At 36.4% G+C, this 25,472-nt stretch overlaps 1 long non-coding RNA gene across 5 annotated transcripts in view; it reads left to right on the top strand.

Moving 5' to 3' along the window:
• The window catches only part of LOC136287224 (uncharacterized), a 169,293-nt gene that overhangs the window by 48,176 nt on the left and 95,645 nt on the right, over positions 1-25,472 (top strand). For 2 of the 5 annotated variants that reach the window (XR_010720119.1, XR_010720115.1), the window contains exons 7-8: positions 19,370-19,466; positions 21,469-21,584. The exons of the other annotated variants lie outside the window; for them this stretch is intronic. This is a non-coding gene — a long non-coding RNA (uncharacterized lncRNA). The remainder of the gene's footprint in view (positions 1-19,369; positions 19,467-21,468; positions 21,585-25,472) is intronic. 5 annotated transcript variants of the gene reach the window in all.

The raw sequence follows: 25,472 nt of genomic DNA, 5'->3' as shown, positions 1-25,472 counted from the left end.
TTTCGTGTTGTACCCGAAGGTGGGAATCCTTGGAAATTCTGGAGAGCAAGCTGGCCATCATCCCCTTGTTATGCCTTTCCAAGAAATCTGTCTTCTTCACACAAGTCACAGCTAATGTGAAATCAGATTTTTGTGAGAAGCATCTTGTTTACAAACAATAACAGTTCTTGGCTGGACATATTTATTTTGTAGCTGGTAAGATGGTGAGTTGTTAAGTCAGTTCTTTCAAATGCAAGTAAAGTTAAGAGGAGGATTTTATTTAATTAATTGGTTCTTACTTCCTAATTGGCACATCTTTCAGGAAATGACCAACAAAAGGGAGTTGCAAGGTTTTCATTGCTAAACTGTAAAATTAGTTTAATTATAGGTGTTATGTCACTTCTCTAGTCCTAATGTATTCTATTTTTAGACTTTAAAAATTATATATGGCATTAAGGAATTAAGGTCCACTTACTACTTGAAAGTAGAACTGATTGTTTAAAAGGTGTGAAAATAGCAGTATTATTTACACGTTTGTGAGTGTGGTATTCTTGTAATTGAATCATGTCTTTACAAGGTTCTTTATCACATTACTTCTGAATGCAGGCACAGTGGCATTAATTTCAGTGTAACACATGACTTACATGTGTTTATTTATTCCTTTTCATCCCTTCTGTCACACTTACTAGGCTTTTGTGACATATTAATAATAAGGTTAAGTCATCTTTCTGATGGGGCCTTTAAACAATAAATTTTCCCGTGTTGGCTCTGACAACAGGGGAGAGGAAAAAGAGTGTTCCTGTTCTTCCAGCTGGTTCAAGACATCTAAAGATATCTCTTTATCACAACATACACATTATATGAGACAAACAGTGTCACACTCTATTACACTTTCTTCCTGAATTTCTCCCTTACATTAAAACTTCTGTGAAAATATTTCAATCACCTACATATCAATTCTAAACAAACATATCCAATAAGCTGTTGGTTCCATTTCCCCCACCCCTGCCATTTGCTTTACATGTAGTTTTTATTTTGACACAGTCCTTTGCTTCAAAGAAATACTGGCTTATCTATGATTCAATGTATCTCTGATAAATAAGTCTGTAAAGATCTTTAATATTTGTAAATGGCACATTTTTTATTTATAGACCTGAGGATCTCATTTTCTCCTCAAACAGTTATATTGATAACGTTCACCACACTGTTTAAGAAGAAATAGCTTGAAAAGTATCCCTAAAAATACAAAAATTGTAAATTTTCAGATCGTAAATTCTCAAAAATCTGCTAGAAATGAGAAATTAATCTTGCATTTCCAAAGCCAGGAAACTTCACTTGAGTCAATATTAGTGGAATGTGGGATTTTAGTAAACGTGTTTATGCTGTTTAACATGCTGTACCTAAACCATATTTTTTCCCTTTCAACACAATTTAAAGTTTTTGAAGTGTGGCTTCTTATTTAAAATAGCCTTCTTTGCTGTGTAATTTAGCCATGCCAGCTTTCTTTTTTGTGATATTTCTACAAGCATTTTGGCAAACAACACACATTTGTTTTGAATTTCTAATGTGTTATCTGCCAATGTTTTGCAGTTTTGACTTTGTTGGTTTGGGATTTTTTCCTCTCTAGAAGTTTTTCTGATTTTTAATGTAATTTTTTTTTAAATTAGCCAGTGCTACAGTGTCTTTATTGCTTTTTTATTTCTTCAATAGATAATTCATACTTAGTCATCAGGGTTTTTGAAAATAAATTTTAAATCAGGTCTGCAAAGCTGTCATTTTGGTTAACAAGGAGTCTTGATTTCACACTTGAAAAGTTATTTCTGTCCAGTCAATATTATAGTAGATGGAGTTTCATTACTTGGTTTGTCTCCGTAGCTTCTAATCACCTTCACCCTCTCTCAGTCACTACCACTGTCCTAGCTGAGCAATCTTGATACTATATTTTTCCTATTTTGTCCTTTAAGATCTATGCTTATAAAGATTTTATGTTGCTTGTTATTTACCCATTTACCTGATTTGATGGCTATTTAGAGATGAAACTACTTCAAATCAGGATAAAGCATTTTTAAAATAAAATAGGCAGTGGAAAAGAAGTTAGTCAACCATCTCAAAGTGCCATCATTTTTAGATGAAAGACACTTTAGGTAAAAGCTAGAAGGCCCACAGAAGGGTGATGCTAGAGTCTAATTGCTATATAGAAATTGTAGCTATAAACATCAGAACCATATGCAAATGGTGGTAGTATAGTATATAATTCTGTATATTGATATTTACTCTTATCATATCTCTGGGTTTCTTCAAAGCTTCTCCAATAGAAAATTTATCTAAATATTCTTAAAGATACCTCTGCTATGTGGAGATTCCAGGCTAAGCAGATGACAAAAATATAGTGAGTACACTGCAGCAATAATCTGGAAATCAAATAAAGCACATAGGAGACATAACAAAGATATGAGAATGGTAAGCAATAGATTTCCTCTGCCTCAATTCTCTTTAGTCCAGAAGGGAAATAGGAACAAGACTTTGGATCAATCCTGTTCCTCTACTAACTGAAGAAACTTCTTCCCAGTTTCTAAAAAAATCCCCAGAAGCAAAGAAATGAAATACACCAAATTAGAGTAAAAGGGAGAAACTTGACCTAACTTAGAAGAAGAGCAAGCCAGGAAAAAGTTAGTCCTCCTCTGGGATAGCTGGAGAATTTTACAAGCAGGAGTATGCTTAAAATTTGGGAGGGTAAGAGGAAAACTGAAAACTTGAGAATACCTTGAGCTCTTTCCAACAGATAACACTAATATTGCCTGCTGTTTCCTGCCAGTGAAATTGAAGTGCTTTCTTGCTTTTAAATTTAGCAGTATTAGTGTATTACTCTCAAGAAATTGAAGCTTGAATGGAAAATCCCAATGTGAAACCTTGCTTTCTCTTCCCCATTTATTGGAAAGGAAAAAACGCTTGTCTAAGACCTCTCCTCTGGAGTTCTCTGATTTGTCATGCAGCTCTTAATGGAGGATATTTAACTCACCTCTAAGTTCTGCTGTTATCTTTCTGTAATAAAGCACATAGACACAAAGAGAAATAGAGGAAGAGAAGCCACCTTTGAAATACAGATTTATTGACATTTTCAAGACTAATTTTTTTGTCAGCTGTCCAGACCATGGATGGACAGTCTGCCAAAACATTTACTGTGGATGCAGACTGAATTTACCCATCTGGTATCATCTCATTAGTCTTATGTCCAATCCTTTCTCCAGGTGAGTGCCACTCAGCAGCATCTCATTTGTTGTGCCGGCTCTCTCTGGGGTCCTAGGTAGTTCAGTGGTGATGGCAACAATGCTTACTGGGGTTCTGGGAGTACACAGGGCAGCTTGCCAGCACAGTGTGTCCTCTTCAACTCTTCCACTTGTGGTGCTGTGCTAACTGGCATTTTCATTAATGGCTCCAGGTTCCCAGAACCTGGTAGAATTGCTTACTTGTATTTGTCCTCACAGTCAACATATACTGCCTAAATCTCAAGCCCCATAGAATCTGTGCTTTGGGCAAGTCTGCCAGTCCTTATGGGAAACAAAGGCCAGCACGAACTTCATGGAGTAAGGCATTAGCCTGTTTTACAGATGGGCTGAAAAGCCCATTGCAGCGGTTCTGCTGTGCTGAGTTTCCTAAAGGATATTAGAAAAGATACACCAATTCATAAGAAAGTTTTATTGTTTTCTACCCCAAAATTTGGCTCTAGAAAACACAGGTATATTTAAGTATCCAAGCAATAGTTTCATACTTCTTTTACAAATTGACTGAGGGCTGTTTATCATGATTCCCAGTTTCCACTGAAAGAAACACTTTTCATGAATAAGTTTAACTTTTCCCATTCCAGTCCAGACACACCGACTTTACTGGTCCTCTCAATTATAAGAATGAACAATGATCGCCTGAAGCAAAGAGGAGTTACTGTATGACATTTGATGATATACCATATAATGTCTCAGAGGAGACTGTATGTCATCGTAATTCAGTGCTGCACATTTTCTGGTGCCTATGCATTGTGAAGTGATGAAAATTCATTCTTCACTTTATCAGCAGAGGTAAAAATACTTTTGTTAAGTTAGAAGAGAGAAAACATAAATAATTTAAGATCTAGCTTCTTAATACTTGTTTGACTTTAATGAAATTTAAATATAAGCACATTTTTATTAAAACTATAAACTCATGAAGCAACAATCTTACAGCCTGATTCTAAGTCAAAACCGGCTATGTTAAATTAGTATAAAAATGTATTATATATCTTTTTAAGTATACATTCAATATGGTTATCAGCAGAGGTAAAGTAAAATTCTGCAATAATCTCAGGGAGATAAAATATAAATAATTAAATATCTGTCTTTCTAGAACAGGATTAGCTATTATGAAATTTAGATATAGACCAACTTACTGAAACAATAAAGGTTCTTCATAGTATAAAATATTTCTATTCTGCTTTGTCAATCAAAATTCAACTTATTTGATAATTTCTAGAAGCAAATACATCATTATTTGGTTTCTGATTGTATCAGTTGAAAAATCTCATCTCAGTACTCAAATATTAAAGGTTCTAATTTAAACACAAATATTTGAATCTAAATATTTTTTTTTAATATTGTCAGAGCTCTTTTGTTGATCTCTGGCTTTTCCAAAGCAAGATTATATAACATATTCCCTACAGAAACATCTTAATCAGGCAAGAGCTGTGGCGAGCGAACAAAAGCGCCAGAGTTTAATGAGTCTTAGAAAAAGCAATATTACAAAGTAACTTCTTCAGTGCTGAAATAAAGCAGAGGAAAAAAACAGGCAGCCTCTACTTTGCAGTCAGGCCTTACACAACAGGGATTGCAACCACTAGGACGGCCGTAGTGGTTCAAAGCAAATACAGCAAATACAGCAAATACAGCAAATACTTCTACATGAGTTTGAGTTACTTTGATTATCTAACAAACTCCAAACTGTGCATTACACAGGAAAAACATTTTTCTTAACTTTGAGGGCCACTATATATACTGCAGCCCAGATGGCAAAGTGAGAAAGGTATCCACAACATGTGTTTAAGCATAGTTCAGATGGAGAGTATCTGAAATCTTTATCAACCTTCAGACTATTTCATAGCAGACCAGACAGTCCATGAAGACTCTTGCAGTCTCCCAGAGAAGCCAAGAGGAGTTATAGCCTTGCTATAACTCTACAACTCATGTTGGGATATCCACAATCCAGTAACGAAGCAGTGAATGTTTCTGTCAAATATATTCTAACAGCAAAAACTACATCTTCTTTTCTCTACTTAATATTAATTTTCTTCACATGTTAAGATATAAAGATATTGGAAAGAAACTCTAAGATAATAATCAAATAAACAAAATTTTTTTGGCTTATTTCATTATCAGAACCCCACAGCTGCCCAGTAAGAAAAAATTTTTATGCTCTGCAAAGTATGGTTCTAAATACAATTAATATTTTCAGAAATCCTCTAAAAATGGTAGGAGTTATCAAGTTTGTCTTAATTTATAGGAACTTCACAGGGGAGTGTTACAGCTCTATCAATGCAGCACAGTGTCCAGCTTAATTGGTCCCAGTGGCTGCATCTATAATATTAAGCTGTGAAGAGTTAGGAAGAATGACAGAGCGCATGTACCAAGCTTTGCAGCATGCAGCTCCTGGCAGAAGTTTGGCCCTGGGTCAGCTCACACTCTTCCAGACAAAACCCCAAACTATGTCTGAGCTTTGCATGGGCAAGGGAGCACTCTTGGCAGGCAGTTTGGAAAAGCTCCCATGTTCTGATGAGTAAGTAAGTCTAGTTGTGTGGATGCAGTCCATAAGGTATCATTCCATTAGAGACATAAGTCCCTGCTGGGGGTGTACAGCTTCTGGTGTCTAGCACAAAATTCATGGCTTCCTGTGCACTTCTGACACTGCTTTCTGGAGTCCCACTGTGCTTGGCAGACCCAGGCTGACATTTTGAAATTCTGCATTCTCCCACCCTAATTTATAATGTCGAATGTAGATTGGTTTCAGACTGAAATTACCTACTGAAGAAAAAAAGGCTCATGTAATTTGGTGTTGTTTTAGAAGCAGGAAACATACACAGGACACACAGTAGTAGATGGATCCTTCGTTCACTAAGGAGATCCCAAAGCAATCACAGACAAGTATTTGTGTATTTCTTTCAAAAGTTTATCAAGCTGACAACTAATATTAAATTGGTTTGTGTTCTCTCTGCTCCAAGAGGAGGACTGCCTCGGAACTTCCCTGTCTGGTCCATTAAAATATTCATATGCAAAGAGAGAATTTCATGTTGTTATTTGCTCACAGGCCTACAGTATTTGTTAGCTCATATAATTCCCTGTTCCTCTCATGGTATTTACTACCTGCTATAATTTTAAAGCCCATTTCTACAGGGTCTTATATTTTGTTGCCTAAGCAGATTGAACTGTACATTCACCTGTCACCTGTGTGAACAAAGGAGGAGAATTTCCTCGGTGGTTTAAGTTTTTATTTTCTATTTTAGATTTATTCACCAGCAACTTGCCCCTCTTCAGACTTGCACAGAATCTGCCTTTCAGCTTCCTTTTGCTCCGTCTTGATCTGTGTCCTTGGTGTATGTAGTTATGCTGTGGAAGCACCTGAAAGCTCAAATTGTGTATCGAAGGAAATTTCAAAATTCTTTCGGTAAAAAAGATGATACTGTTAACAAAGAATTATTTCTTGTCATTTGGTGTCCAGAACAATAAAATTTAGATCACTGCTAAGTTGAAATTCTAGAAAGGAATGGGTACAGTAAAGCAGATATTATACCTGGGTTTCAAGATATGACATTGATAGCTTGAACAAATTTGTCAGTAGTTGTTTAAATTTATTTTATCATTTTTAGACCATAGGCAGTTGAATTGGCTTATCTGATTTTATCTTCTGGATTGTTTCCCACAAACAGATTTCATTTCTTCTACTCAGTAATGCCCAGAAGAACTTGCTATTTGCTTCTGCCCCCCAACAAATTTTAGGACAGTGACAATAAATCTGAAGACTTCTTGGGCAAAAAGACCAGAGGATCTTGCATTTAGGGTTTATTAAAGGTTACATTATTTTTATAAGAAAATTTTAAGTTATCTCACAGCCCTCCTTTTGGAAGTGCACTATACTGTATGCAAAATAAAGGCAGTATAGTTTCTTATTTAGCAATGGCACTTCCATGTCAGTCAGTGAAGGCTTAAGATAACATCTTCTCTTTTATAACAGAGATTGAACCCAGCAAAAATATAGTTGCAAATACAGCAGAAGACACAGTTAGTGACATTTCTTCTTTAAGTGTTAGGCAAAATGCTGCAGCTTACTCCCATGTTTGGTGTGCCTACATATACTCTGCAGAGGACTAGGAGGCTAGAGGTTATTTCTTTATTTTGGGGCCAAAGAACTAAGAATGGCTTACTTCAAGTTCATGTGGCAAGTTATGTTCTGGTTAGCCACCTACTAACAAATTAGGTTTTAGCTGTTGCTCCTAACTAATAGCCAAAAGATAAGGGATGACAATAATTTTCCCTTTCTCATATATTCTAGGGAACTATAAATAATAGAGAACTAACTTCCTTGCTCTTTCATGGTCATTAAAAAAAATCCTATTTAGGGTGCATCTACAAGGATTATTGAACATAATCATCACGAATTTGTTTTACTCATTTGCCAAAATAGAAGGATATGGTTCAATCAAGAGAGGTGTAGCTTTAATTAGAAGTTAGTGCCATACTGAATCAAAGAAAATACACCCCCACCTGGCATTGCATATTCCTGTCTACCTGCAATTTGTTGTTTGATGTGTAGGCAGAACATGCTTGTGGTACTGTATGGACCCTACTTTCTCTATCAAGTCCTTGATCTTTGGACAGACTGTAGTATTACATGGCAGTGAATATTGTTGGGAGAGTATTACAGGCAGGTAACTGAAAAGAAACTGCTGTTGAAACATGAATTAGTTTGCAAAAAATTATCATTATATAAATACATGTATACAAAGAAAAACAATATAAAACATAATTTGATTTTAAAACTGTCCTTTTTACCACATGATTCTGGAAATCGTTCATAATGTTGTCCCGAGACAAAGAGTGACTTTCAAATATACAGATAGAAACCACTATTGAACATTCAGCAAATCTGGAATTTAAATATTGTTTGATGTGAAAAATAGGTGAAAATAAATGATAGTTGTCCCTAAGTGTATTAAAAAAAGAGATAATAATATCTATCTAGCATCATGACTACTTTTTATCTACGGCTCTCAAAGAGTTTGCAAAATGAGGTAATGAAAACTTCAAAGGTGTTTGGAATTTATTAAAATGTGACAGAATGGAAGATTTGTCATATTTCTATCCTACAAAGTAGTTTCTGAAGTGCTGTAGAGGATAACACACCTAAGACTTGCCAGTGAAAAAAGAATTACAGCAGACAATACTTACAAAATACAGTGGAGAAAAAGCATCTATTTTAATGTTGTTTTTCACAGCGCTTTTTGTGGACATGTTTTTGTTTTTTATTTTAACATAATATACCTGTTCCTGTATTTATTTATTTACTAAGAGAGATTAAACTTGTTTTAAAATAAAAGCTAAAATAAATATTCTTTATAATCAGGGTTAGATGTCAAAGAATATTGAATATATACTTAATTGATTCTTGTATTCTGAAAAAGATAAATACTAGTGAATTGTGAGTTCAGGTTTTTTTCCTTCAGTGCTTGCTGATTGCATTAGATGTGGGGTCCCTTATCAGAAGTGACTAGAATGGGGGATTTCCTTCCTGTCAAAAATCTTGCTTTTCAAAAACTTTGGCCCAAATAACTGAAAAACAATCCCATTGATCCCACTGATTATTACTCAGGTAAATGATCAGTATTGACAGATGTGAGCTTCCCTACCAAGTATTTCCACAGGCAACTTCTGAGGTGGGATACCCTCAGGATTCCATCTGCTTGGCATTAGTTTTCTGTAAATTGTGATCAAGGTTTCCAGGCTTACTAGAAGTAGAGAAATTATTTGAGATCGTTTGTCACAAGACAGACATTGTAGTCTGTCTACATGTCCATGGCTTCCTGTAGACCAAAGAAAGAAAGAAAGAAAGAACAAACATTTGTTCTAAGATGGGTATATAAGATGCAGAAACTCAAATTCCACAGCTGTTCTTATTTCTGGTTCCTGGATAGCTAGTTTGGGCTCACACGCTCTTATTAACGTGTGTTTTTTTTTTTTTTTTTTTTTTTTTTTTTTTTTTTTTTTGTCTGTGCAGTTGTCTTGTCCCAGGGGACTTGGCACATTCTCTGGCTTTGGGCCATTTGTACTGTTGCACTTGCCCCAGCCACAGACTACCTTGTCTGGAGACCATATCCTACACCAAGCATAACACCATGCCACAAGGGTGGATTTGATAAACTGCATTAGGGCAGTGAATCCTGAGGCCATTTGGATGGGATCCAGAGCAGATCCTCTTGGACTCTTTTGTTAGATTTGTTGGGGATTTGTTAAACTGAGAGTGTTTCAGTCAGAGCAGCTCCTACAGCTCTAGTGGATGACATACATACATACAGAAAAAGACTAAACAAGTTTCACGACTTCTGAAGTTTTAAAATATCTTCCAGATTTTCAGTTGTCTCTTCAATTTCCCCCCACTACAGTATATAGGTAGAAGTGCCCAAAAAATCTCTACCCTTTTCAGCAGAAGCAGAAACAAAGTGCAGAATTTTCAGGCCACAAATTGTAATAAATAGAATTGTTAGCAATGGAATAATTAGTGCATACCTCAGGTTCTTACACATCAGCTTCTCCCTGTTAATTGCAAATGTGCTTGACAGCCACCTAACTGTTAGTTTAGTGCACTGAAAATCCATGCTACAAATTCCAAACTGTTTCAAAGACCAAGATATGTACTTCTGAATTACAGCTGTGAGTTATTCTCCATCCTCTTACTCTGGTGATGGATGAACTAAGATAGGTAAACATTCTGCTTCAGAACAGCATGAAAAACCTTGTGCATTTTTATAAGGGACTAAAGGTTATTTCAAACCTATCACCTGAGGGAGTCTGTCAGTTTGTATTTACCACAGGGGTTTCTGCATTCCTAGCTCATTTTTTATGGTTGTCAAATAATTTGCTCTACATGCAAAGCCTTCCTACAGACATGCACTAAGGACAAAACCAGTTTGAATCCTTGTGTGGGTATTTCCCCCTGTAGTTTTCTCTCTATTTTTTTTTTAATACAAGCCTGCTGATACTATTTTCTGATTGCCAAATTCTTATTCTTTTCTGCTTATGGAGCTTGTTAGGAATAAAACATACAGCCAAAGTCATCTCAGTTGGCTGCACTTAATTCCTCTTGGTCAGCTCAGATAAGTCCCATTATTGCATGAGGCAAGCTCTCTGCTTCAAAGCAGGTCTCCTTATGCTGATTCTCTGTGAAACCTCAGTATGGCTTTGCTTATTTATTTAGCTGGCATTAGTCATCTCGTTGGGTGCATTCAAAACATGAAGAAAATTCTGTGTGCCCTTCCTTCTCATTCTTTACTACCACTCAGACTAGGACTGAACTAACTGTGCAAGGACTAGCAATGGGTTGCAGGGCTGTTAAATATGATACTTAATTTTAAATGGAGACCAGCAGTCAAATCTTGCCCTGATGACCAGAAAGGATATCCTCCTTTCATTGAAAACATAGACAACTTAGGAATTTACAATATAGAGACTGCCTCACAAAACACAAATTAGGGAAAACATATTTTCCTCATAGTGCTGAAGATTTTTTAAGATCTTGGCTTTAGTGTGTCAGTCTTGTGCTAATGTAACAGTCTCCTCTTAGCTTGCAGAGCTGAATTTCTTGATCTTAAAAAAAAAAGAAAAAGTGATTTTCAATTTTTTTTCTGACACCTTACACTGGAAAATGATTCAAATATATTTTAAAACTTTAGCCAGCTAGTCCTAGATTTGTGAGGCCAGAAAACATCTGGAAAACTCATGTCTTCATTCCCCGAAAGTTCTTTGTTTAAAGATCCAGAGGTTGTCATGGTTTTGATCACACTTAAACTGACATTTTTAGCACTTTTAATTTATTTTAAAAAGTTATGCTCACTAATATAAGATACAGTAACACTGAGGTAGTGTTTGGGATACACATAAAGAATATATATTTATATTAAACTGCTTGATACACAATTTAGTAGCATGGGACACTCTATCCATATAGCAGTTGCCAGGGGAACAATGTGAATATTGAAAACTATGAATATAGAATATGAATATAAAACCTGCATTACGCATTAGTCAGTCTGCTATACAATAGAGCTATTCATAAGAATTGGCCTTTTAGATAAAATACTTGATGTAAAATAATTGAGCCAAAGAGAAAAAGACCAGAAAGGATAATTTGTCTTTCAGTTTCTCTGATAATACACAGATGTCTGCAGTTTCTCAGCTGACTAATTCAAACCCATTGAATTAATGGAAGCCAGGACAATGATCTCATTATTTTTTGGTAATAGTCATCAACCTAGAGTGTGTCCAGAATATGAACATATAGAGGAAAAAATGCAGAATTGTTTGCATCAAACTTCTGGTGTATATTTAAACACATGCTTAGCTCCTTTCCAAAGCAGAGAAGGACTTAGATTTTTCTCTGTCGAGTCTTATGACCCTTTGGTATTGATACCTGTCTTTTGACAGTTTTAGTGTTTAGGAGTTGGTTTAAAGTTTCAGTTTCAATGTTTCTTATTAACTGGCAAATTTTACAGTCAAGATGGGATGAACCTACTGCTCTCTTCTGACTACCTTGAGAAAGTTAAGTGTGAATGCTTTGTTTAACAAGGTTTCCAACTCAGGTGAAATTTCCAGGGGTCAAGCAAGGTAAATGTCCACAATAAATACATCTTTCTGTAACAACACCATTTTTATGAGTTCCTTACTAATGTGGGGAGATGAAAAGTCTCAAAAAGACTCTCTCAACAGTCTCAAAATGCTCTCAAATAGAATTTTACACACAAGAATTTGCATTCTTTGACTTTATGCATTACCATATACAATGCATATCTGACGTTGGCTGGCCTGGCTTGCAAACAACTGCAGTCTGGTTAAGATTGTTTCCCCTTAGAAACCTTCAGTGTTTGTTTTTTTTTTTTTTTTTAGCTTCTGTTGCATTAGAATGTATGCCCATCCCTATTGCACTTGCAAAACATTTGTTTTTCATGGATGTGAAAACAGTAGTGAGATGGCCTCTGGCTGATGGGCCCTGGCTAACAGGCTCTGCTGTGCAGCTCCTCCAAGGGGAGCCCCCAGGGCTCCTGGCACCTGACCGAAGGGAGTCTATGGGTCATTCCATCCATTTTCACAATACTCCTCTTCCTGCAAAGCAACCTAGTTCTTCTCTGAGCCTGTAACCAAATCCTAAATGCTGTTTCAGGATCTTACAGAAGACAAGTTTACACCTTTTTTAGAATCTGAATTTTAAATCTAATCATTAGCTCTTAACATCTTCAAAGAGAAAAATAGATGACGCCAGTGTTTGGTATATCCGTAAATGGATTTTATACTTATCCACATTTATAATAGCATTTTAAATATTTTGATACTTTTTATTTAATGAACCATACCAATAATTTAGTTTTAAAATCCTCTTTTTGCATAAAGGGATAGAAATATTTTTCCATCTGAAAATTCGTATATCTGGAGTAAACCCCTTAACTGGGTTGTCTGCCAGGTGGATAGCACTCAAGAAATTGTTCACCAATTTTTGCTTCAATGTAGCATGTAATTTTGTTGATTTTTTTTTAGGGATCATTTTTAACTTTGAGAAAGATAGTATTTGTATGTCCTCTCTGTTCTTCAGTTATGTGTCTGGAATTAGTACTAAAAATCTCATTTCACATTTCTTAGTTTATTTAAAAAACCAAAATGCTAGCCACCCAATGATGAATGTTCATTGCTTGGGGTCACAAAACACCACTCTGTGTTAGCTTCTAAGATGAAGAGAGAGATCTGACTCAAAACATAGTGCTACAGAGGTTAGAAGCTGTGAGACATCCACACTGGCAGAAAGACTGAAAATAATAAGGAAGATTAGAAAGGAAGAAAAACATGCTAGAAGTCTTTGACAAAAACATATATACCTTGTTCTCAAGTTTCATGTAGTATTCCTGTAAGAAACAGGACTAGATAGGGCAGAAGCCTCCTCAGAAGGGATTGTTGCTCTTTCTCACAGCAGCTGCTCAAGGAGAGAAGGTCACAGGAATGGCTTGACTTGAGAAAGAGATGTAATAAGGGAGGCACAGCAATGAGATGGATGCTTGCAGTTAAAACAGACACACAGGCTACTGAAAAGGAGGGGACAGAAAGGCTTCAGGAGTCATGGAGGGTGGAAAAAGTATCCACGGATCAGAGAAGACTGGGCTGATTGTGTTGTACCTCAGACACTCTGTGAGTTAGGCAGCTGAAGCAAAATCACCAAACAGAGGTTCATGGGCCAAGCCTAAAGTATCCAAGAGCAGCATAGTACAAAAAAAGAAGCTATTAATATTTTACCAGATACAATTCCTTAGAGTATTTTTCACTTAAGAGTGAACTATGTCAATTTTTATTCTAAAATATAGCTCAGTCTTTTTTTAATTCAAAATCCATTCTGGTCATCCAGGATATCACTGTAAGAAAGAAGTCCATACAGCGTTGTCTCTCACACCTGTGGGTTTCTAGCCCCTGTCAGAGATAGGGGTAGCTCAAGACTTTCAGAAAGGGATATCCTGGACCCCTGAGATGAATACTGTTCTCAGCTTGGAAAAATAGAACTCACTTCCTTCCAGAGGACCCTCAGATTTCAGTATGTGGCACAGATGGGTTTCTGTGGCAAGTTTATGATAGTGGAGGGGAGAGGGTTGCAAGTGTGACTTCTGTTAGAAGATTACAGAAGCAGACTGTGTTGGACAGAGCCAGTGCCAGTTGACTCCAAGGTGGACCAGCTGCTGGCCAAAGCTGAGCCAAACAGTTCTGTTGGGAGCAATTTGGTGATAACACTTTAAGAAAGTGGGGGAAAAATAAAAAAAAGGGTTCACAGCAGCAGTAGTTAGAAAGAAATGAGAATCTGTAAGAGGAACAAGTCTGGAAACACGAAGGTCAGTGAAGAATGAGAGGAGAAGGTGCTCCAGGTGCTGGAGCAGAGATTCTGTTTCAGGCCCTAGTTGGACCTGTGACCCAATGGAGACAGGAGCCATGCTGCAGCAGTGTGTGAAGGATGGTCTCTGATAGAAAGAGTTAATGCTGAAACGTTCCTGAAGAACTGCATCTGGTGGGAAGGTCTCACACTGGAGAAGTTTGTGAAAGACTGTCTTCCTCAGGAGACATCCCATGCTGGAGCATGAAAACACATGAGGAAGAAAGAGCATGAGGAGGAATGAGCAGCAGAGACAATGTGTAATTGTAGTGGTTTGAAAGCAAAACAAACGAGAGGCTCCAAGTCAGAGATACAATTTAATAGGAAGAAAAAAACAAAGTAAAATAAAACAGATGCAATAATACAAAAGATCACTGACAGGGTCAGAATACTACCTGAGCAGAGTGATGGAAGCAGTCCAGATGAGGTGGTCTTCTTGAAGCAGTGATCCTGTAGAAAGGTCTGGTAGCTCTCATCTTCTGGGAATCCGGTGCGTAAGGGCCCCCTGTACTGTCCCAAACCCCAGATTATATCCAGGTGAGAATGCGTGGTTCCTCCCCCTGGGCAGAGCATCTCACAAGGGGATGATGAGTCATGCAGAGGGTCCTTGATGGTCCATTAAACAGAGACAACTCCAGGAGGGAATTATCTATGAGTCATGGGCAAGGCATTTGATGGGCCCATTAACAGAAGATAATGGCCCAGGGGGAGGGGGTCTGGGAAAACACTGCCCCACCTGGGTTCAACAGTTCATGAAGATGGTGATAGAATACTTTGTGCACATCCTATACTACAACCCAGGACAGTAATGAACTGACTGAAACACCTGCTCACCATGCTGATAGGCCACTCATCGTGAGGAGGCAGAGAAATCGAGTGCAAAGTCAAAGAGGGAAAGATGGGAATCGTGGGGAAAAGTTGGGGGTTTTTTAGAATTTTTTAACTTGCTCCTATTTCTTGTTTTCCTACTCCATTATTAATGACAATAAATTAATTTCCAAAGTTGAGTTTGTTTTGCCTGTAATATTATTTCCCTGTCCTTATCTTGACCCATGAGCTTTTTGTAATTTTTTTCCCCCCATCCAGTTTTAATAGAGGGGGAGTGATAGAGTGGCTTGGTGGGCACCTCGCAACTAGCCGAGGTCAGAGCTCTACACAGCAGGAGAATATCAATACTTGTCATCCTCTTAAGAGGCAGGAAGAGAGTCATGAAGGCAGTGAGGCAGGCAGTAGCAAGGGGAGTAATGTGGAGAGCTTTATTAACTTACAAGACTACATGTTTTTATGTCATGTTATTCTAAAAAGATTGAGGAAATTTGCGTAATGTAGACAGTTTTATACAACTTCTATTTGGTACAGATGAGTAAGGAATCTCTCAGTTACTCAAAACAGAATGTTTTTAAGTATTCTTTATGCTAGGGAAATCTGGCTTGTCAGAAAGCTGGCAAATCAGTTAAACTTTGGAATGACATTTCTGACCTCCTGTTGAAACCATATTTAAAATTGAATAGTCAGGGAAAAAAAAGAGGAAAAAAAGTGGTTATTGTGATAGAGAGGGGAAAGCTTCAATACTTGAGGCCCATCAGCTCCACTAAAGAGGCCTGTCTGCTAACAAATGGAATCTCAAATAGTGTCAGATCAGGGCACTTAACAGAGTACAAAAAGTGGCTCAGTAGAGCAGTATAGAATGGGTTGGATTCTATTCAAAGTCATGATGCTTAAAATGAAGCTCCCACTTCTGTATAAAAATATTACATTCAGTGGAGTCTAGTCAGTACTGGAATCCCTGGAACTGATCCTGTTGTCCACTGCAGGAACCTAAGAAGATTCCATTTTTGCTACCTCAGTCTAAAATATCCTGTGTAATTGCTATTGAAAGCAACTGCTCCCTCTCTCATGAGCAGAAATGTGATTTGCATAGTAAAATTCCAGCCTATGAACTGAAAATGTTGAGGATATCAATCTAGTTGAAACTGGCAACTGACATTGATTTCCTATATATATCTCAAATTTGCCAACAGAATAGGTTACTTGAATCTTTCTGATTTTTCATAATCATGGAGCTTCTGCATAGCAGATTTTGAATTTTAAATCATTACAGTTATATTTGCCCTATATATTTCCCAAAATTTTAATATTTATTTCACATAGAACCAGTTCAATTTATTCCAATTATAAAACTCATTTAAAAAAGACTATGTACATTAAAAATGTGAAGCAGATGGTAAAATAATAATTTGTTTATCATGAGATTTTCTTTTAAGGTTATCTAGCAAGATCCTCCCTATTGTTTTGTAATGTGCTCTTGAATCTCATTTGAATGGCTATTGTAAGAGTGTATTTAAAATGGAAATAGAAACTAGACACAAATGTCCATAACTGAGCCTGCCAAGCTGAGAAAGTAACAGTTCTCTTGCACAGTAGAAATAAGACTAACACTAATCTTGCACGTATGTGACCGACCCCCATATATAATGAATCCCTCTACATATTTAAATAGATTGGTCTGGAATAACCTGGACCTCTAAAATGAAAATGAGTTTCTTAATATTTTACTACTTACTGTTTATTTTTTCATGGGTTATACTTATTAAAAAAATTTGAGCTAAGAAGAATAAGCAGAATTAAGTGATATTTAATTCGGTTTTGGCATTACTTTTTCTTCAGAATGAGCAACTTATTTTTATGGGGAAAAAAGTGATTTTATTCTATATGCTAGACTCTTTCAGTTTACCATATGAAATACTGGTGAGCTCAGTACACCTCTGTAGACTATTACAACTTTAAATTAGGTCTTAAAGACTTCATAGTACTTATTAATTTAAATAAGCCTAATAAGATCAGGCTATTCCAGTATAACTTTATTTTAAGTGTATTACTTGGTTATCTACAGCTGACAAGGACAAATAAGTTCTGCTCAAGGCACTCTTTCATCTTCATTGATCCAACTAAAAAGACTACTGTAAGTTCTATTTAAATACGTTGTGGGCATACAAGAAGCAAAAATATGATAAGAAGATTAGATAAGAACTGTAACAATTGCTTTATTTAGACGTGTCTTTTTAAGGTGTGAATACTAGAAACAAATATGAAAATGGCTCATGGCATATGTAAAAAAATGTTTATGTTTTCCACCAATAAAAGAGATTTTGCATCACATGGTTCAGCATCTTGAAGTATTAGTAGCCAGTTTAGACATAGAGATAACAAGCAAAAACCATAAATTAAATTTGCTTCCTTAAGTCTTGCAGAAACATGGAGAAACTTTAGGAATAATTGATAGTGGCAGGATGAGAGAGATAAAAAGAGATGAACTGGGAAGTATTTAATGACTCTTTGTGGTATTACATCTGTCACACTTTTCGTGCTACATTAAAGTTTCATTATTTTCATATTTCTTGTGTTCATATTTTCCCATCCTCTTCTTTCTGCTAAATTTACCAAGTAATACAATGTGAATAATAGAGAGCTATTGCTGAAAATGTCATTGAATCTGTTACTGGACTGGATAAAATACCTCAGCCATGCATTCCTTTTCATAATGCATTTTCAATTAGTGGTTTTGGAATTCTGTAAAAAGTAGACTCATACTTTTTTTGCTAAATAATTGTGTATTTCTGAAAAGACATAGTGAGACTTACAGCTTGGAACTGTTAATAATAGTTCTATAATAATGAATCAGTTTAATTTTGCCAAAGAAAATTATTGCACTAGTCTGTTTACTGAAGAAGTTTGTTCATCCAAGGATTTGCCTTCTATAGGCTCTTAAAACAAATGGTTTACCTTTCCTCATCTGAAAGATAACAGACATAATCTGAGTGATTCAGGTTTCCCTTCTTTCAGTCTTGTTTCCTCCATCTGTGTTCTTTCACCTTTGCAGCCTACACACATAGCTCAGTGGTTTAGTTGTTTGGAAAAATGTAATATCTTTTTCCTGGAGATGTTTTCCTAAGATTTAAAAAATTTTTAAGAAGATGCCTGTAATTTCTAACAGTGTTTCTCTTAGATTCTTGAGATTCTAACAGAATTCTCTTCATCAGTGAATATCTTGTTTATGTTTTAAGCTTGGAAAGAAAAATCTGATGCATTAGTAAGTAATACTGAGTCTAGAGTATGGATCCATGAGGATTTGTTGTGAAACTGGAATGCATATTAAGTACATTGAGATAATAAATGGAATGCTGTGCTTCAATGCCAATAAGACCTAAAGTAACACAAAACTCTTCACTCGACTAAGTAGAAGGTTGACTGAAATAATAGCACTACAGACAGAAATCCAGACTGATTCTCTCCTTGTAATGCCTTTTTACATAATCAGACTGAAAAAGGGCTCCTTCCTGTTTGATAATTATGCAGTATGATTCTTTCAATGATAGATTACAGTTTGCAATGATCTCAACTCTTTAATATGGAGAGGCTCTGAAATGTTAAAATACACCCTATATGTAAGTGCCCTTTAGAACAGAGCACCCAGAATTCATGAGAGCTGTGCGAGTCATATTCAGTGATAGGAGCTGCGTAGTTACCAACGCACACTTTATGACTTTTAGATTGTAGCTTTCTCCTCGCTCCATTGTCCACAGAATACACAATTTCACTTTTACGCATTTTTAAATCATTATATCTCAAGTCATTCCTCTGTCAACACAATAGTGTAATTCACTAAGAAAATAATTTAGAGTGGTCTATGATTTAAAATTTTCTTCACCCTGCACTCACACAAGCATGAATAACAGACAAAGCTGTTTTGAGCATTGCAAGATTACATCCCCTGAAAAAGCTGCAAGCTTTCTAAATTACAAGCTCAGGATCAGGAGACAACAGGGGGGAAAAAAAACCCTTCTGCATGATGGGTAGCATTTTAGATTGCAATTTATGTGAAGTACATTAATTCAGTTAAAAGGTGCTGAAATAGAGACTGCTTTTGCAGTTGTTTTTATAGGTATAGTACAGAAATGTTTCTGCATTATTAGTTACAGACATAACTGTTGAAATGTTATACTAGTTTTATCATCTTTGAAAACTGTGTTTAAAATCATGTTTTACTGAGAAAAAAAGAAAAATGAGGCCTTTACAATTTATGAGGCCCTGGTTATAGAAACTCTTCTGTTCAGCAGAGAAATATGTAACAAATTTGTCCTCAGAAACATATCTTTTCTCTTGACATTTGATTTCTCTCCTATTTTACTGTTCTTTCCAACAGCCTTGTGTGACAAACATTGAGGATACTGGCTCAAGACAAACGGTTTTGTTGCAAATGTTGTTCTATGCACTGCATATGGAGTTGTTTTGTATGCAGGGTAGGTAGAAGTACTGGTTCTTTACAGCCGCAAAGAGACATTATGTGTAAAAGATTTTCATATGGATTATTTTTTTTCCCCCCTCAAAATTAAGCATCTGTATTTTTCTTACACCTATTCCCATGGTTCATCCCAGATCAGACTGAAGATTAAAATTTCCTTCTCACCTAACAGTCTAACAGTGCCTCTGATTTTCAGTGATTATAATTTCATTTCTCTCAGTAATCATTTTTTAGTTCTTCAGCCTATTTTTAACAACTACAGATGGAAATAAAATGGATCTGTAGAAGAGACATTCATTAGCAAGTAAGTATTCAGGGACTGCAAAAGTCTGTCTGATTTCACAAAAAGCAGAAATGGTATTTAGTATCCAAGTCCCTTCCTAGACAAAATTAGCAAAGACTGCAGTGAAGTTAAAGCCTGCTGGTTGCGAAATTGGAAATTGGTTTCCTGGGGCTCTCTGTAAACTCTTCATTACTTTACTCAATCATGGTTCATTAGTAAGTTAACAGACAGAAGACCAGCACACGTTGGGATATGTTTAGAGCCAGGACTTCCATCTCCTTGAATATCACTTGAAACTTGAATGTCACAGCCAATTAGATACTGTGTCAAACTGCATCTTCTTCTCAGCTGCAGTACATACAGTGCACAGATCATGGCCACTTAACCTCTTGAAACTGTCAGGTGCTTTTTATCATGCATTTCATGAAGTAAATGTTTTAATTCAAAGCAACTCTGATGGAACAAACAAAAGACCTCAAAAGGTGTCCAAAATAGAAACAAATTTAAAAAACCTCGTTAACAATTTCATGTAGAATGGATTTAATATCTCCTATTAACCAAAATATAATTTGCTAGAAGAAAACATCCATAGGTGTTATTATTCCAGTTAAACAGAAAGCTAAAAATAATTATTAGGTTTCTGAGAAATGTTCATATTTTAGTTACAATATAATTCTGAGTTACAGCAGAGTGCTGGTTATCTAGAACCCCACCTGAGTGCCTCAGTCTCTATTTTCTATTAATCACAATTACATTTTTCTATAACCCTGCCTGATTTTTCAGAAAAATATTTGTTCTAAATGGTTCAAGTCAGTGAAATGAACTATATAGAAAATTTTTAAGAATTTAAATGCTTCTGTGCAGCTGCTATTTGTATAATCTTTTAATACTATAATTTTCATGAGACATTATTAATTTTGAAAATAAAACATAGGCCAGGCATTATTCAAAGCAAATTGCTTAAAATTTCCCATGGTGTTTAGAGTCCCTTTAATGCAGTCTGCTCATGGCTTGCAGGGTTAATGGGTATAACAAGTGACACTCCTGATTTTGTACCATTTTACTGTTACATCAGGCGCAGATAACTGCAATGGCCAACCTGACGGTAACCTTATGATGAGTTTATGATTTGTACTATTTGCTAACCAGAGGTGGTAGACCCTGATTCCCTAGGCAGTTCAGGAATAAATTCATTACGGTGTCCAAAACAGGAAGGGTAGCTGCCCGAAATGCCCAGTCGGGGGGTCTCCATAGCAGCCAGGGTACAGCAGGGCTAATGGTGTGTTTCCTCCTTGCTCTCTCCAATGTTAGTGCTGTTGCACTCTTAGTACCTAAGTTAGGCTCTTATTTTAGGTCATGTGGCTACCAAACTATGTAAACTGAATTTTTGATTATGTCCTAGGTAAGAGTGATGCAAAGTGTCTGACAGTGTCCAGAGAGGGACTGAATACTTCCGAAGTCTCTTTGTGAGGAGCTTCAGGGGTTTTTGCTTTTCTGGAAGACTACTCAGTGGGATTACTCCACTTGCTGTTTACAAGTGCTTTGTGTGTTCAGTGGGCCCTGTAGATCTAGCTGGGTGTTCAGTTGGTTCTTTCTGTCTACAACTAGACAAGTTACTTTCGGGAGTTGGGAGTTTGAGGATCAGACTAGAACTACACATAGTATGAATGCCATGGTAAACCCCAGAAACATGAACTTTCAACAATTTATGTCCCAGCCAGGACACACCACAGGTCCTTTCCAGCCTGGGATATGGATCCCCTTTGTGTAAGGATCAGAGAGAAAATTCATGGGTGCTTGGATGTCTCTCTGGGAGCACACAAAAGGATGAAGGTAATATAAAAATTGAAGTTTGAATGCCAGTTTCTTCAGTTGGTTCTTGGCTTGTCTTTGCCTTGTCTTGGCAAATGCTGTCATTATCACAAGAAGTGAACATGCTGTGCTTACATTGCCACTGTTTCATACATGTGCTTAAGGGAAGAATAAAATATTCTCATGCCATCATCTGTATAATTTTCACATAATTAATTTGTCAGTGTATACATATGCTCCTATCGTTATGGGGTTCTGACATCTGTTTGATGGATTATAACCTAATTTACTCTAGAGACAACTGACCTGCTGAGGGTTGGCCTTTTGTTATAAATGTTAACAAAAGAATTAATCCCTCTCTATTTTATTGCCAGGATTTCAGTTGTTCTGTCACAAAGAAATACGTAACATGTAGAAACTAGAAAAATGGTGCAAAATAAACCTTACTGAAAAGACAGATTACCACAGCATTAAGTAGGAATGAAGGGACTGGTGACTCAGCTGAAAACTTGAAAATCCAAGGTCTGTTGAATATTAACATTGTTTCACAAGTATAAGCTTCAGATAAGTTATCTGATTCAAAATCAGATAACCCATACAAAGTCAGCATAAGGAGCAAATGAGTGAGAGTCAGAGACAGACAATTAAATCAGACAATCATGCTGTTGGAAGTCACATTGCTGAGAAGTCCCTGGCAGAAAAGCAACCACCAGTGAAGATGTCAGATCCACAGAAACAAATGGAAGATATGAGAAAAGGAATGAGATACATTTCCTTTTGTAGCTCAGGTATTTGGGCTGAATTTAAGTCTTTCTTTTACAGTAAATCTATGCATAATGTACATGTAATTTTTTTTCTTACACAAATTCCCTAATGAATTTTCTGTACAAGTCTTGCTTAATTATTTTGGTCAATACTATTTCACCTAATACAATTATCAAGCTGTATTTTGGAAACTATTTGAAGTGGGGAGTATGAATGTACAGACATCAATAAGGTTTTAAATAAGCAGCTCTGAAAATTTCAGATTTGTCTTTTTCTTTCCCCTAGAAAGGTGATTTTTCTGCCTGTTGCACTGATTTTACTGGTCCGGTAGTGCACTATTATTAAAAAAAGCATTCTCCTTTGGTTCTGAATTAACCTTAATTAGAATGAAAGTTCAGATGCCAAGAAGTCTACATTAAAAGTTCATTTCTGTATTGAATTAGGTATAAAATTCCCATATTGGTTTCTCCTGAGGGACTTCTTAATTCTTTATCAATAACTTGTAAGGAAAATTAATACATAGTTACACTTAGATGTTTGGATAGGGATCCAGGACCTGCATCATTCTCTCGAACACGAATGAAAACAACCTGAGAAGATTACAAGCATCCTCATCAAAAGCTGAGGATATTACTTGTTTGGTTGGCAATGTAGCATGTTTGTTTTCAGAGTCCCATGACCCCCATCAAAGGCCAAGGCTGTATCTCCACTTGCAAGCCTTTTGGCTGAGTAGGAGCAGACCACAGGTTGAAGTCACTTGTGCCAGGGCCACCACCCTTAGCTCTACCCTGAGGCTTTTATTTTTGGTTTAATTTAGTCTAGTCTTCTCAACTGGATGTCCTTATCATGGATGTGGTTTAACATTGCCAAAAGGACAAACATTGCTTTGGATCATTATGTTCTCCACTCCCAGGAGGTGATAAAGCACATTTGTTATGTACCTAACGTAGAGGCTTCCAAAACAAACCTTGTCTGTGAGCACCACACCTGCTCTGGGAAGTGAACTGTTCAATGTGTTAAGTGTGCATGGTGAGTGATAAGTGCATGTTTCAATTCAAATCCTACAATTTCTCTAAATCAAATGCTAAAGAATCTGCAGCTTGAGGGGTACAATAAGCTCTGATATTTCTGCTTTCTGTAACTGTTTCAATGCTTTGCAAACTGAAAATTATGAATATCAGATTTTTTCCTGGTAATCTGTAGAATTTGCTACCTGAGCATCTCCCAGGATTAAAAGTATTGGGAGTTCCCACGGTTCCCGCTTTTGGAAAACAGCATAATATTCCAATGTTTCACTGCCAACATATCAATAAATAGCATAGCACCGAGGAGAAATTACAGTACACCTAAATTTGCAACCTTTTGTGTCAGTATGAAAGTGAAGCCAAACTTGCAAAATTGTTAGGCCTGTAGGCCTCAAAATAATATCCCTGATGCTCTGGCCTGAGGTCCTCCAGGCTAAGGTTCTTTACTAATGCTAGCACAGATTAATCTGTACTACAAGCATTGGATGCAGAGGAGACATTCTGCTGATCAGTGATTACAATCACTGCACTATGGGGATGGTGTGTAATTTAGTCCAGTGGGAAGTACTTCTGCAATAAAGCATAAAAATATTAAAGTTTGCTTGAGTAGGTGTTACCATCGCATGGGGAGCAATGATTCTGTGGGCTGGTCACATTTCACACATCAGAGCAGCAGCCTGGTCTTGGTAGTAGCTGAATTGCTTGCTGAACCTGAAAGAACCTATTTACATAATGAAATTTTACACTTCAGGTTTTAGAACTCAGTATCAGCCTTATGGTCAATCATTTCTGAGGTTTTTATTTCACAAATCTTTTTGCTTCTGTTTTGAAGAAATGAACAGTTAAAGTTCTAATGGGAAATCCCATTTCCATCCTTATATAACTTAAAGCAATCAGTTTCTTTGCAGCTTGTTGCTTTTCCAAATTAAGGAGCTGAATATGAAAATAGGTGACAAAATGAATCTTCTGTTATTAGGGAAATTTTTATTGGTGAAAATAGAATGAATTTAGTAAATTGCTAAACTTGATGGATGGAGTGTGAAAGGCAGAGCAGTCCAATACAGGATGCATACTTCTATAATTCTAGTCATAAAATTATGTTCTGAACTATGTAATTTTTTTTTCTGTTGGAGATTGACTTACAAGGACACTAAAAGTGCAGTATTTTAAAAAAAGAAGAAAGAGAAAAATTATCCTTAATCATGTTAACAGAAGCCATGCTAACCTGCAAACCTAAGAATGCTTATTACAATTTTAGCTTTTCTTCTGACAGCTGCCTAATATTTACATCTACAGAAGTATTTGAAGCCATAATTATCACAAAAGCATCATACTGGGAAACTATTATACGTTCATTAGGTAACTCATTTTGAACAAGTTCACTTTATAGCAGGACCCTGATAACTAGTATACCAGTAATTTTTGCCAAAAATTTCACCGAGTAACATGGCAAACTAGAGATATCTGTAACCCTTTTTCCAATGGATCTCCTAAGCCACTATATGGGAGTTCATGACAGCTTTTTTTTTTTTTTTTTTTTTTTTTTTTTTTTTTTTTTTGTCAGCTTTGTTGTCTCTTCTGTAGCAAGGGTTGCTCTTTTTTATAGAACAATTTTGTAAAAGTTGGCTCAAAGATCCAAACTCAAATAAGAAATGGTGTCTTTCTGGGTGTTGAGGACAGCAACATCACAGTGCCTACCTACCCGCTATTATACAGAGCAAGAAAATCCTTTCAAGATAAAATTTGCCTGCGCTCACATAGCTGTTGTCTCTCCATTAGAGCAAAGAAAGGGAATAATTTTCATATGTTCCCTGATATTTCACCATTGCTTCTCTTGTATACTGTGTTGCTTGACTTTGAATAGACAGAGAGTGCTGGCAGCCTGATGGACATTTGTGTCACTGCTGAAAGGGGACAATCCTTCCCTGGTCTTCTGCTTGGTCAGAGGCTCCCATTTCTTTCCAATTTCCAGCATTGCTGCGAATCATATCTGAAGAGTGAGAAGTTTCATAAAACTCTTCACCTTTTTTGTCGTATTAGTTAAGTGAAGACTCAGATTATTTTTGTTGCTGGGCCAAGAAATCAAGGAGATCGTGGTTACAGGTAGAGACAGAGAAGG

Source organism: Chamaea fasciata, unplaced genomic scaffold, assembly GCF_029207755.1.
Source record: "Chamaea fasciata isolate MVZ Bird 193981 ecotype frontalis unplaced genomic scaffold, bChaFas1.0.hap1 SCAF_3, whole genome shotgun sequence".
Taxonomy (NCBI): Eukaryota; Metazoa; Chordata; class Aves; order Passeriformes; family Sylviidae; genus Chamaea; species Chamaea fasciata.
The sequence above is the reverse complement of the archived record's forward strand: the minus strand, read 5'-3'. Positions and strand labels throughout refer to the sequence as shown.